General features: G+C 45.1%; 1 long non-coding RNA gene across 3 annotated transcripts in view; it reads left to right on the top strand.

Annotated features, from left to right (window-relative positions):
* The window catches only part of LOC142766811 (uncharacterized), a 29,699-nt gene extending 19,758 nt beyond the window's left edge, over positions 1 to 9,941 (top strand). For 2 of the 3 annotated variants that reach the window (XR_012884599.1, XR_012884597.1), the window contains 2 exons: positions 8,660 to 8,839; positions 9,677 to 9,941. This is a non-coding gene — a long non-coding RNA (uncharacterized LOC142766811). The remainder of the gene's footprint in view (positions 1 to 8,659; positions 8,840 to 9,676) is intronic. The other variant, XR_012884598.1, reaches the window with a different exon arrangement.
* The last annotated feature ends 2,073 nt before the right edge of the window (positions 9,942 to 12,014 follow it).

Below are 12,014 nucleotides of genomic sequence, written 5' to 3'. Positions count from 1 at the left end.
TCTTGTGGTTTCTTATCACTGCATGCTTTTCCTTTACTTCTTTGTTTTCCTGTTCTTTTTTTTTCTGTACTTTTCACGCGAGTACTTATGACCGACTTTCACGTCAATAAAAATTTAGTTAGGTGGCGCTTGTGCTGTGTGTTTTCTGGCTAGGTGGCGTGAGCCCCCGCACGATCTAAAGGGCACAGCCGTATACATCCAGCCATCCATCCATCCACCCTTCTGTCCATAGCCATAATTTATTAATTAATTAATTTATTTATTTGATTATTTATTTTCTATTTGATTATTTATTTATTTATTTGATTATTTATTTATTTATTGTGTACTCTTCATCCTAAGAATGTAAAATCAAGTAGCCAAGCGAGCTACTTTATGTAGACCGCCACGCAATACTGCCTAGTTTAGATGTAAAATGCACCACCAAACTCAGTCCCAGCCGAAAAAAAAAACAACAAGAAAGCATGCTCTGATGCACACCCGCTGCGACGCAACGTCGATGCATCAACCGCGTAATGAAAGCCGCTTTTCAAGAGCGGCCCTGCGCAACGCTTCTGTATGACTACTTCGTCGCTCCACGTATCATAACGTTGCTTTATTGTCCCTCGCGATACGCAGCGCTACATCGACGTCACGGTCGGCGGGGGATCTGAGATGTCGCTTCGAATGTCGCCGCCGAAAGCCCCGATTTTCGCCCTACGCTGTTGCGAGCACGCTGTTGGGCTTCCCCTGAGCGACGCCATCATCCTCGAGAAATCTCTTGAGCTCGTGCTCACCCTCGGTGAAAGAAAAGGAGCTCAGCCATTGCACGACCTGAAAGCCAATCATAAACCGCTGAATTTTCTTTTTTTTTCTTTTTTTGCTCCACAACATGATTCGGTTACTCCTTTGTTTCTGTTTTTGTTTTTTTTTTCGAATGAGCACAGTTTCTCTCTTACATTTCTTAACGTTCGCGTAAGCCTCTTTCAAGCTTCGTACAAATGACGTACTCGGCAAAAGGTGACGTCTCGTCTTCCCCCCTTTTTTTTTTTTTTTGCTTAAAACAGTCTTTTCCGTAGTCGCAGCAACTGTTATCGTCCATGAAATGGCACTTCTATAAACGTCTCTCTGTCTTCTCTCTGTCTCTCTTCTTTTCTTTCTGACGTTTATAGAAGTCGCTAATGTAGAGCACATTCAACTACGCATTTTCGTTTTGAATAGGCGTAGAAAACAGCGAATTTTTTTTCACTATCAAGCATAACAGTGCAGCAGCAGCAGCAGCAGTTGCTGCTGTGCTGCAAATACTGTGGCAGTGTGCTGCGAATAAATGCTGTGGCAGCAGGAGTTGCTGCTGCTGTCACAGCATTTGTTTGACCCTAAAGAGCCCTACACGCGGGCGGGTGAAGGGGGGGGGGGGGGAGGTATAACTAGCAGTAAATCCGTACCGCTATATATTTATTTATTTATTTATTTATACAAATACCCTAAGGGCCCAAAGAGGGCATTACATAGGGGGGGGATGCAAGTGAGTTTACAAAAACGAGGTGTGTACATATAATGGTAAAAAATGCACACAAAAACCATGAAATACTTTAGGTGACATTATAAAAATAGAGCACAATGCGAAGCAGTAACGAGAAAGTTTGGGACAAAAATACACCAGTAGTGGCAATACAAGGCAAATACAACAGTAGTGTCAAGTTTAACGACAATACAAGGCAAATACAACAGTAGTGACAAGTTTCACAAGATAAGCGAATATATTAGGCTAAGGAGGGTTACCATCGAAAAACACTGTTAGGGCAGCTTGAAATAGAGTTGAATCTGTAAGCGACACTAGAGATGAGGGCAAGGAATTCCATTCTGTAATTGATAACACTAGCGGCGAATTTTGATACAAGTTCGTTCGTGCAAATATTGGTTTTATTTTATGAACATGGTCTCGCCGAGTAGATACATTGGGAGCAGGCAGAAGGTTAGCTCGAGCAAATGTGGAGTTTCCATGATGAAGATTATGAAAAAACACCAGACGTGCAAATTTTCTGCGTGAGCCAAGACTGACAAGATTTAGCCTTTTCTTCAAGGCAGATACACTTACGTAGTGAGAATATGAAGACATGATAAATCGGGCTGCTTTATTTTGAACTGATTCGAGTAGATTGGACAAGTAAGCGTGATGAGGGTGCCAAATTATAGAGGCATATTCCAAAGAAGGCCTTATGAGTGAGATATACGCACGAAGCCTCGTATCAGTGTTTGCGACATGTAGGCGTCGTTTAAGGTATCCTAGTTTTTTGCATGCTTTGGAGGTGACGTGTTCAATGTGCGCATTCCAGTTTAAGTTTGACGTAAAAAGTACACCAAGGTATTTAATCGAGGATACTGAGCCAATGTTAGCACCACGTATTTTATATTGATTAGCGTTCTGGCGAATAGTTGAAGCGAATTGCACGTGTTTAGTCTTTGAAATATTGATTTCCATTTGCCATGTGTTGCACCATTCTGTTAGCCTATTTAGGTCTAATTGTAAAGAAATGACGTCACTGTTGCTGGTTATGGGTTTGTAAATGACGCAATCGTCTGCGAAAAGGCGTATTTGAGATGTGAGATTAACGGCTATGTCATTTATGTATATCAAAAATAGTAATGGGCCAAGGACGGAGCCTTGGGGAACTCCCGAGATGACGTCAGCACGGGTAGAAAAGCAATCTTGCAAACTGATTACCTGAAATCTATTACTAAGGAATTCTTCAATCCATCGCGTACAGTTGTAATCAAGTTGTAAATTTCTGATTTTAAGTTTGAGGCGATTGTGAGGCACGCGATCAAATGCTTTAGAAAAGTCAATGAAGATGGCGTCTATGTAAAGCTGATTGTGTATTGAAGTGTGAATATCTGTGACGAGTTCGAACAGTTGAGTTTGACATGAGCGATGTTGACATGAGCGATAACATGACATGAGCGATGACATGAGCGATAAAATGCAAAATAACACATTGTGAAGTAGTACAAATATACAAGCAAAAGTTTCACAGCACCTGAAAACACGTGCACACAAAAAATACTTATACACAGTATAAAATACTGTACTAGCACACAGTACTGATTTTATTTGTTTGTTTGTTTGTTTGTTTGTTTGTTTGTTTGTTTGTTTGTTTGTTTGTTTGTTTGTTTGTTTGTTTGTTTGTTTGTTTGTTTGTTTCTACAACATAGTACTGAGTTAACGCGACACGCAGGGCTCCATCCTCTATCCAACAGATCGAAGCTTCATCACGTAGTAAAGTTCATCTACTCGCTTTTTGCACAATTAATTCAAAATTAAGCAATCAGACTGCAACAATACTAGTCATTTAGTATCACCCGACACAGACATCCACTGACTCTCGATGAATTCTTTTGCGACTACAACACTTTCTTTTATGCATTTTTTTGTTATTGTTGAGTGAGGGGAATGCTCTAGACGCGTCAGCGGCGTTACAAACGAGAGTACCCAAATTATGAGAACTCTCCGAGCCGTCCATTGCAACGCCGATCTAGATGCTTCACATTGTCGGATTGATTCTTAAATAAAATAACTGCCTGTTTGCTTGATGCTGTAACCTGCTGTCTGCAACGTATTATGTAACCTACGATGCGGTTACCTGAGTAAATATATCTGTAACCTTTATGTATATTTCTCTGTTTAGAATGTATGCTAGTAGTTGCTTATTTATGTCAAGGCACCTATGTGAAAGCTCTACTGACGTATGTGATTTTGTCTTCACACACATTTGCACTGTAACTTCCAGGTCAGCCTTGCAGTCACTACGGTTTGTTATGTAGCACGGGCTACATGAACAATCAGTACATCAGATAGGGCACGACTACCACGAAGCGGTCGCGGTAGGTCACGATATTGTATTTCAGTGGTTGCCGAGTCATTGCGGAATCGTCGGCAATGACCGCGCGGATGAAGCTGCTCGATCGGCTCATGACCAAGACCAGCGCACGCCCATACCACTCTTGAGAACGGACGCTGCAAGGCTACTACAATCACTTGCTCGCCGTATATCTCTCCTACAATGGAATGCGCAGGGTTTCTCCAACACGCACCTGTACTCGATCGACCCAAACTTGCAACTTCGTTTGCCATCCGGGTTCCCACGATGCGCTGAAACTTTACTGTGTCGCATGAGGTTGGGCGTGGCATTTACGAATTCGTACTCTCGTCTCCTTGGAATGGCGAGCACTTCGGCATGCAACATCTGCGCCTGCGAGGAAACGCTTGAGCACATTCTATGTCATTGCCCAGCATACCAGACCGAACGACGTATTATGGAAGCCAAGCTCTGTCAGCTGGATTCACCGCCGCTTACAGAAGAGATGATCCTGGGACCTTGGCCGACGGCTTCCCATACGCGCAAAACCACGAAAGCCCTCTTGTACTTTTTAAGGACCACCAAACTTCACGACCGCTTGTGAAAGAACTGTGCGAGGCCGTGCTGTGTAGTCTCGAGCTGACTATTTATGCTTCTCTTTCTTACTCCTCTTCTTTTCTGTCTCTTTCCGTTCTATTATTCCCCTTTTCCCCCACCCCAAGTGTAGTGTAGCCAACCGAGCCAAGCTTGGTTAACCTCCCTGCCTTTCCTCTCTATTTCTCTCTCTCTCTCTCTCTCTCTCTCTCTCTCTCTCTCTCTCTCTCTCTCTCTCTAGTGTCTTTGCTTCCCCTAACCCACCGTTGTAAAGACCCCATTTGGGGTTGACAGTATACTGACACGAACAAAAAAAAAAACGCAGCAACCTAAGTGGTGTGTTTATGCGTTTTCAAGTGTAAGTGAACTGTTTAGTAGCTGTTTGAATACCGTAGAAGTCACACTCTGCAACAGATAGCTTTCAATAATTCATTTCATTCTGCGATGACAAGAAGAAATGATTAATTGAATGCGGAACGAATTAATGTGCCCACGTTAAATAAACTTGACAGGGTAATAAAGCATAGCGGCATTTTCCCTAATTGTGATTTAAATGATCTCATAGCTTGCAAACATGTACTATCGTAAGCTTACGACTTCATACATCCACAGCAAAAATATCCCGGTAATATACTGCAATAAACACAAGAGACGGTGGGATTGGGCGTGTTGGTATGACATCATAAAGGGTGCTTACCAGCGCAAACGACAGGGCAGGAGGGGACAGGAGAAGAGACGAGACATCAGCACTCTGACTTGTCTCTTCTCCTGTCCCCTCCTGCCCTGTCGTTTGCGCTGGTAAGCACCCTTTATGCTGCAATAAACTTTACATTTCTGCTAGCCGAGTCTGTATGCATTTATTTATTTATTTATTTATTTATTTATTTATTTATTTATTTATTTATTTATTTATTTATTTATTTGCGTAACGAAATGCCCCTCCTTTCGTTTTGCCAATGCGAGGCACGCATTCGGTATACTTATTGAACTTTCCGAATCGACTGCCAAAGTCACAAATCGATGCTCGCCCCTCCCCCCCTCCTTCGTCGCCCCAGCGGTAAACATTGCTCAACCCTGCTCTGGCTGCTATTCGATCGGCTCTTCTTCTTCTCCGATGCTAATCCGACCTAACGAAGCACTAGGACGAGCTCTTAGTTGCTGATCTGCACGTGTTAGAGTTCACAAGAACCCGTGAAAAACGACGCCGTTTCACGCGAGTATAGCAATAATAAAGCGCATTACACACTATGCTCTTGTTTTGGATCACGATAATATTTTTTACGCTTTCATTATCACCATGAAATGGAGTTCACGTTGTTAGGCTAACGTATAGACCTTTTCACAGACTTCTCACTGGCCTCTCCAAACGACTGTGATTGGAACTCCCTGAATGTGCGCGCATGTGGTTTTTTTTTTCTAATTTATTTTATATCTCTCTATATCTATCCTCTTTCCGACCCTTTTCCCCACCCCCGTACAGGGTAGCAAACCAGTTCGTCTAGGTTAACCTCCCTGTCTCTTCCTTTTATTTACTTCTCTCTCTCTCTCTCTCTCACTGGGCGACGGTAAATAAGCGTGGAGCTTTTTGTTCGGCTAGCTTATGCATGTATTATGGAAAGAATAAGACGCAAACGAGACGAACATGGCTGAGATAACACGAGTGTTCTCTCGACAAAGGTACCGGGTCCAATTTGGCAATGCATCGTAAAGCCTGCGGATGCGTTCCTCGTTTAAAGAAAACCTTGGTTCTAGGTAGAAGTCAGAACGAAGTCGCACGCGAGCTCAAAGAAGCCTTCCTTGTCAAAAGAAAGGACTCAGCCTGTGTACGTTAAGCATCAAAAGCGTTACGCGAAAGCGAAATGCTCTTTTTCGATGCACTGGGTTAAAATAATCACTCGCATTAGGTGAAATTCCTATACAATGCATGCCAGAAAACGGAAGAAATGTTGTTTTCAATGGTTGGCACTGGGTTATCTGTTTGAAGATTTTGTTCCTATAAGCGCAATAATATTTAAGTTTCACTTTCATGTTACTCTGGCTTTACACCGAGCGTCGTTAATCATATCTCTATTTTTGTTAACGATATGTCATCACGTGAAAGTTTTATCGCTTCTAAGAACACCATGTGAGTGGCACTGTCGAAATTCGAGCCTATATGTATTCCCCTATTCTTCTAATAGCACACGACTTAGTTAACTGGCGGAACATGGGAGAGGCCTTTGTCCTGCAGTGTAGGTAGTCAGGATAATGATGATGATGATGATGATGATGATGATGATGATGATAATTCGAATAAAATCAGTTGTTTGTAGGCGTTCGTCCATGTCTCCTTGTGTTCGTCTGTAGCACTTCATTTCTTTTGTAAAGAAAAATAGGCGCGACCCTCCAAAAATGCTCTGCCGAGAGTGTGATTTCAGTCTTTCCACTTCCGTGCGCAGTCCGGCATGGCAGATTTTTTTTTCTCCCTGAAAACACGTCTACAAGCTTCGTTCCTTCCCACTACCTAACCACTGACGCATAAAAATGTGAGTCCCCGTGCATATACCTGTCTTGGCCAACGCCCCAAAATATTCATTGGCTGAGAAAGTTTCAGCAATACTTTCAGGGAGCCGGTGGACATGCTACGGAAGCACGAAACGAAAGCCCTGCACTACACGTACCCGCTACAACGCGTAAGCGGGTAGCGTGTGCGTGTGGTGTAAACCCGGCGTCGGTGTAGGGTGTAGACTCGGCGTCGCGAAGCGCTGCTATTGAGGTACAGGCCATGGATTAATTGATTGATTGATTGATTGATTTGTGGGGTTTAGCGTCCCAAAACCACCATTTGATTATGATAGACGCCATAGTGGAGGGCTCCGGAAATTTTGACAACCTGGGGTTCTTTAACGTGCACCCAAATCTGAGTACACGGGCCTACAACATTTCCGCCTCCATCGGAAATGCAGGGCATGGATTAGACAAAGAGCATGCCACGCGCACTGGGACCTATAACCCCTCTCCCTCCCCCAAAGTGGTCGCTTCATAAAATAGGTGCTTTTCTGCGTGCGCTTTCCTCAAATAGTCAAGGCGTTCAGCAAGTGCTCCCTTTCCCAATCTCCTCGACCCTGAAAAAGACTCCTCGATTCAGGCCCACCCCACCGCGGTGGTCCAGTGGCTAAGGTACTCGGCCGCTGACCCGCAGGTTGCGGGATCGAATCCCGGCTGCGGCGGCTGCATTTCCGATGGAGGTGGAAACGTTGTAGGCCCATGTTCTCAGATTTGGGTGCGCGTTAAAGAACCCCAGGTGGTCGAAATTTTCGGAGCCCTCCACAACGGCGTCTCTCAGTCATATGGTGGTTTTGGGACGTTAAACAACACATATGAAATCAAATCATTGGTTCAGGCCTGCCCGAGATATACCCACAACTACCCAAAATGCACAAAAAAAAGTCTGTCCAACTCGCAACAGATGGCTCAAGGCGATCAAAAGACTTTTTCCCGCTATGGCGAAGCAATTAATGCGTTAGCAACCGATTGTAGTGTTAGACTAAGTAAGACTAGCAGCTAACTCTCTTAGATCCAGTCTCGTGTAACTATATACAAAACGCTGGCGTAAGAGATCATGACTGCTCTAAGTAGAGGAGAGTGCAGCATATATAGGGGTTTACCAACCGATCGCTGGTGCCTGCTGAGATAGCGCGCGCGCCAGCGATCGTGACAGTGCCCTTACACTAAAGTTCACAGTCGCTGCTCGAGCGAGCCACCACAACCCCGCCCCCACGTTCTTATATGGTCTTGCAAGAGAGACGAGGGACGAGCCGTTACCTCACTGCTTGAGCTGCATTCACTGCAGGCCTTTAAGACGGGGGGGGGGGGGGGGGGGCAGGTGTCGCATGCGCCCTCTGAGTGACCATAGATAGGTTGGCTCGTTTGATCTCTGCTTTCTGTTTGACATTTTGACCACACAAAAGACGAAGCCACAAGGACGTATGACTAGACAAGCGGTGAACGTTCCACTCATTTATTCATAGAGAGATGTAGCATTGTGTAGAGACTCATGCACAGAAACCCCATCCGCTCCTCAGTCTAGCGTGGCAGCCACTTCTAAAATGAGCACAATTCGGATCCAAGTACCCTAATGTCCTGAGTCACCATTTTTGTTTTTAATATTATAGTCCTCTAACAGCTCTCTAGCTGTCTCGTCTTGACTTCTGCCTAGAATTTTGATTGCCTAAAACCATGACTCGCAGGTGCATTCCTTAAGGGAGTAGACCGCCGGCGCGCCAAGTCTTTTTTTTTTTAACATTTGTTTGTGTTTCCTGACTGGATCGTTCAGGCGATACCCCGGCTGCCCTAAGCAAGACTTGCCGAGCGTCATGAGGTGACGCAGTGGTGCCCTCGTCGTTTTTGTGCGGCGAAAGTGTTGAACAGTAAGTACCAACTAGGCCCGGCTAAAGTTCTCCTAGATGTATGTTTCTGCCACGTTCGTCTCCCCATTTCGCACGCTTTTGCTCACTGGTAGAACATACTATGCGCGGGAGATGTTATTAAATTATATACGGAACATGATGGTGACAGCGATGACCAAAAAAAAAACGTAGACTGTGTCCGTATAACTGCTATCGCAATAAAATTTTGTATAAGCCAATAATCGCTTACTGCTTCGCAGGACGTCGACTGCGAGATAGACTTGGAAATACCGAATTCTTAAAGATACAAATTTGGGAATTTTCGTTGTGGCATTTGCAATAAGGGAGGCTTCCGAAGTTTTGGACGTCCGCCGAATGACATGGTCGCGTTACTTGTCAGAATTTTCTCATTTCTCCCCGGAAATCTTACTTTTTTTTAGAATTTCCGGATGTAAACACACACACGCACACGCGCACGCACACGCACACGCGCGCGCCCACACACACACACAAACACAAACACACACACACACACACACACACGGTATGCACGTACAACATAAATAGATGACAATAATTGCTTTTCATTGATGTGAGCGTGTGAGTTACTTTTTCACGACACCAGGGGCTTAGGGTGCCTCTTTCGTTCGCCAACACAATTTCCGTACCGTCCATAAAACAAACACACAAAAAATACAGCAGCGTAAAAGTCACACTGCATTAAGAACGAGGCCGGATCCGCACCCTTGTAAAATGGTAGTCACACGCTTCGTGCCTTTTGAGAGTCATGCGTCGTTGGAAGGTGTCGTCTGTTGTCCGAGTGATTCATAACCACAAAAACCAATCCGTTCATTTCAGGCCCCACAGCCAAACAAGAGATACGTTAAAGGGACGGCCGTGACCACGAAGCAAAAGATGCGAGGTGACAGCGTGCTCCGTCCGTCTCTATTTGGAAGAAGCCGACACAGCGGTATACCACGAAGACCTGAAGATTCAACTTGATGAAGAAAAAAAAACCACTAGAAGGCTAGTATATGTGAAGATAAAGATTGGAACCACACTCGGTTGGTCATGAATCATTGTTAAGCGGAAGGCGTCGTAAAATACACAGCAAAAATCTGTACTTATACGGTTTTGGTCTCTTATCGAGCGGCGGTCAGCGCTGTTCTTCGGGAAGCCGGTCCTCTTTCTGACCCAAAAGAGGCACTTGGCTTTTCGCGCGATCTACGTGCCCTCGTTGCCTGATGAGCGGGCCGCGGTGGAGTTGACAAAAACGAGGCCAGGCGTTTTACGGCCTCGTTATAATCTAAATAAAAATGTGATGGCATCGAAGTCACCGCGTTTTCTCGCCTATATGGGGCGCGCACTTGGCCTTTCTGAGAATAGCCGTGTGTGCGGGAATGTGCCTTACACATAACAATGGGTTGTTCTCTCTCTCTCTCTCCACTCACGTAGTCGAGAGTTCGACGGAATGCCGTCTGGTCAGGTAAAGGCATTGTTGAATAAAACAGGTCACTGACCAATGTCAAACAAAACAATGACGTTTCGGGACCCGTACGGATCCCTTGTTCACAATGGAATGACGGCTGAGCAACAGGCTCTCATGTAACGTTGAGCGCATGACGCAAAGTCCGGGAGTACACGTGGTTTAGTGTGCCAGATGATCTATTGATTGTGTTACTTGTCGTCTGAATGATTAGTGATTCGAGGTTCAGTCTGGTTGTAAAATTCTTCTCCGTGGCCATGATGCGTGCGTTGTCCCAGCTTATCTCGTGGCCCGTCTTCTCGGCATGCTCTCTCCACTCACAATCCCAAGAAAGGAACGTTGTGCACGTAGCATGCATTGGCGGGTTTGAACTATCAGAAGCTGTCTCCTGGATATGTACTGTGGCCTAGTGGCCATTACGCCGTAGTTATTCTTTCTTAAAAATGGCAAAGCAGCCACAACTCATGCGTAAAGTGCCCCTTGCATTTTCGCATCCGCACACTTTCTAATGAATGGGCAGCTTAAGGTTGCGTCATTCGCTTGTTTTGACGCCTGGTGCGATTCTGTAGGATTCTGCCACTCAATATTACATGCGCCAAAAAGACCCATTCTTTATAGGTGACGTTCCTCCAGGGTTTCCTTCCCATGCAGTTTCAAGCAATTGAAGTGTTCTACGGTAGAGCACCTTTTTGTCACGCAGATGAACTGAGTACGATTCTCACTTCGAAAAAAAAATTGATTTATCTTAGCTCGATCTTTCTTGATTTTCTGGTAACAATATGGTTGCCCCGCCGCGATGGTCTAGTGGCTAAGGTACTCGGCTGCTGACCCGCACGTCGCGGGCTCGAATCCCGGCTGCGGCGGCTGCATTTCCGATGGAGGCGGAAATGTTGTAGGCCCGTGTACTCAGATTTAGGTGCACGTTAAAGAACCCCAGGTGGTCGAAATTTCCGGAGCCCTCCACTACGGCGTCTCTCATAATCATATGCTGGTTTTGGGACGTTAAACCCCATCAATCAATCAACAATATGGTTATTTTTTGCTCGCAACCAACGACGCCGACACCGACGCCGAAATTTCCCGCAAAACGAGCTCTCCATCGCTATCGCTTTGAAGCATTTTCGAAGCACAGTAACAACATTGAGGAAATCTGTCCCACGTTCTGCCACGAAAGCACCATTTTCATGCGCGAACCATTACGTAGCGAAACGGTAAGATTGACGGATCGCGGCCGAATCGTGACGAGACTTGTGCCTAAACTGCGATGGCTTTTGCAAGCACTTGAAGCTATGCAAGAAATATATCGCTCTATATGCTTTCTTTGCAAGGAGGCACAATGACAAAAGTAAATATTCAGAGAAGAGATTCGCGTCATCCGTCTAGGTCGGCCTTCCTGTCCCGGAAGGGAAGATAAGCGTTTCATCTCGGCTTATCTAAAAAGCCGTGCATAAATATAGGGGTGAATATGTTTTCCCTCCGTGCTCTTTGTGTGAGGGGTCTGCGATTTGGTAAGTCTGCAGCGATGAGCGATGAGTGTGCTTCGAGGGCATTTCTTTTCATTGTGACGTTGTATTGGTGTAAGTGGTGCTTCGAGCCGAGTGTATACAGCTGGTCGGGGCACTAACAATCGTACTACCATCGAAAAATGAATGCTAAAAAGTGAATGCCAGCACGTTACATGAGAGAAATGGTTCTTTACTTTTATACGAA

The sequence above is a fragment of the Rhipicephalus microplus genome, chromosome 7 (genome assembly GCF_043290135.1).
Source record: "Rhipicephalus microplus isolate Deutch F79 chromosome 7, USDA_Rmic, whole genome shotgun sequence".
Lineage (NCBI taxonomy): Eukaryota > Metazoa > Arthropoda > Arachnida > Ixodida > Ixodidae > Rhipicephalus > Rhipicephalus microplus.
The sequence above is the reverse complement of the archived record's forward strand: the minus strand, read 5'-3'. Positions and strand labels throughout refer to the sequence as shown.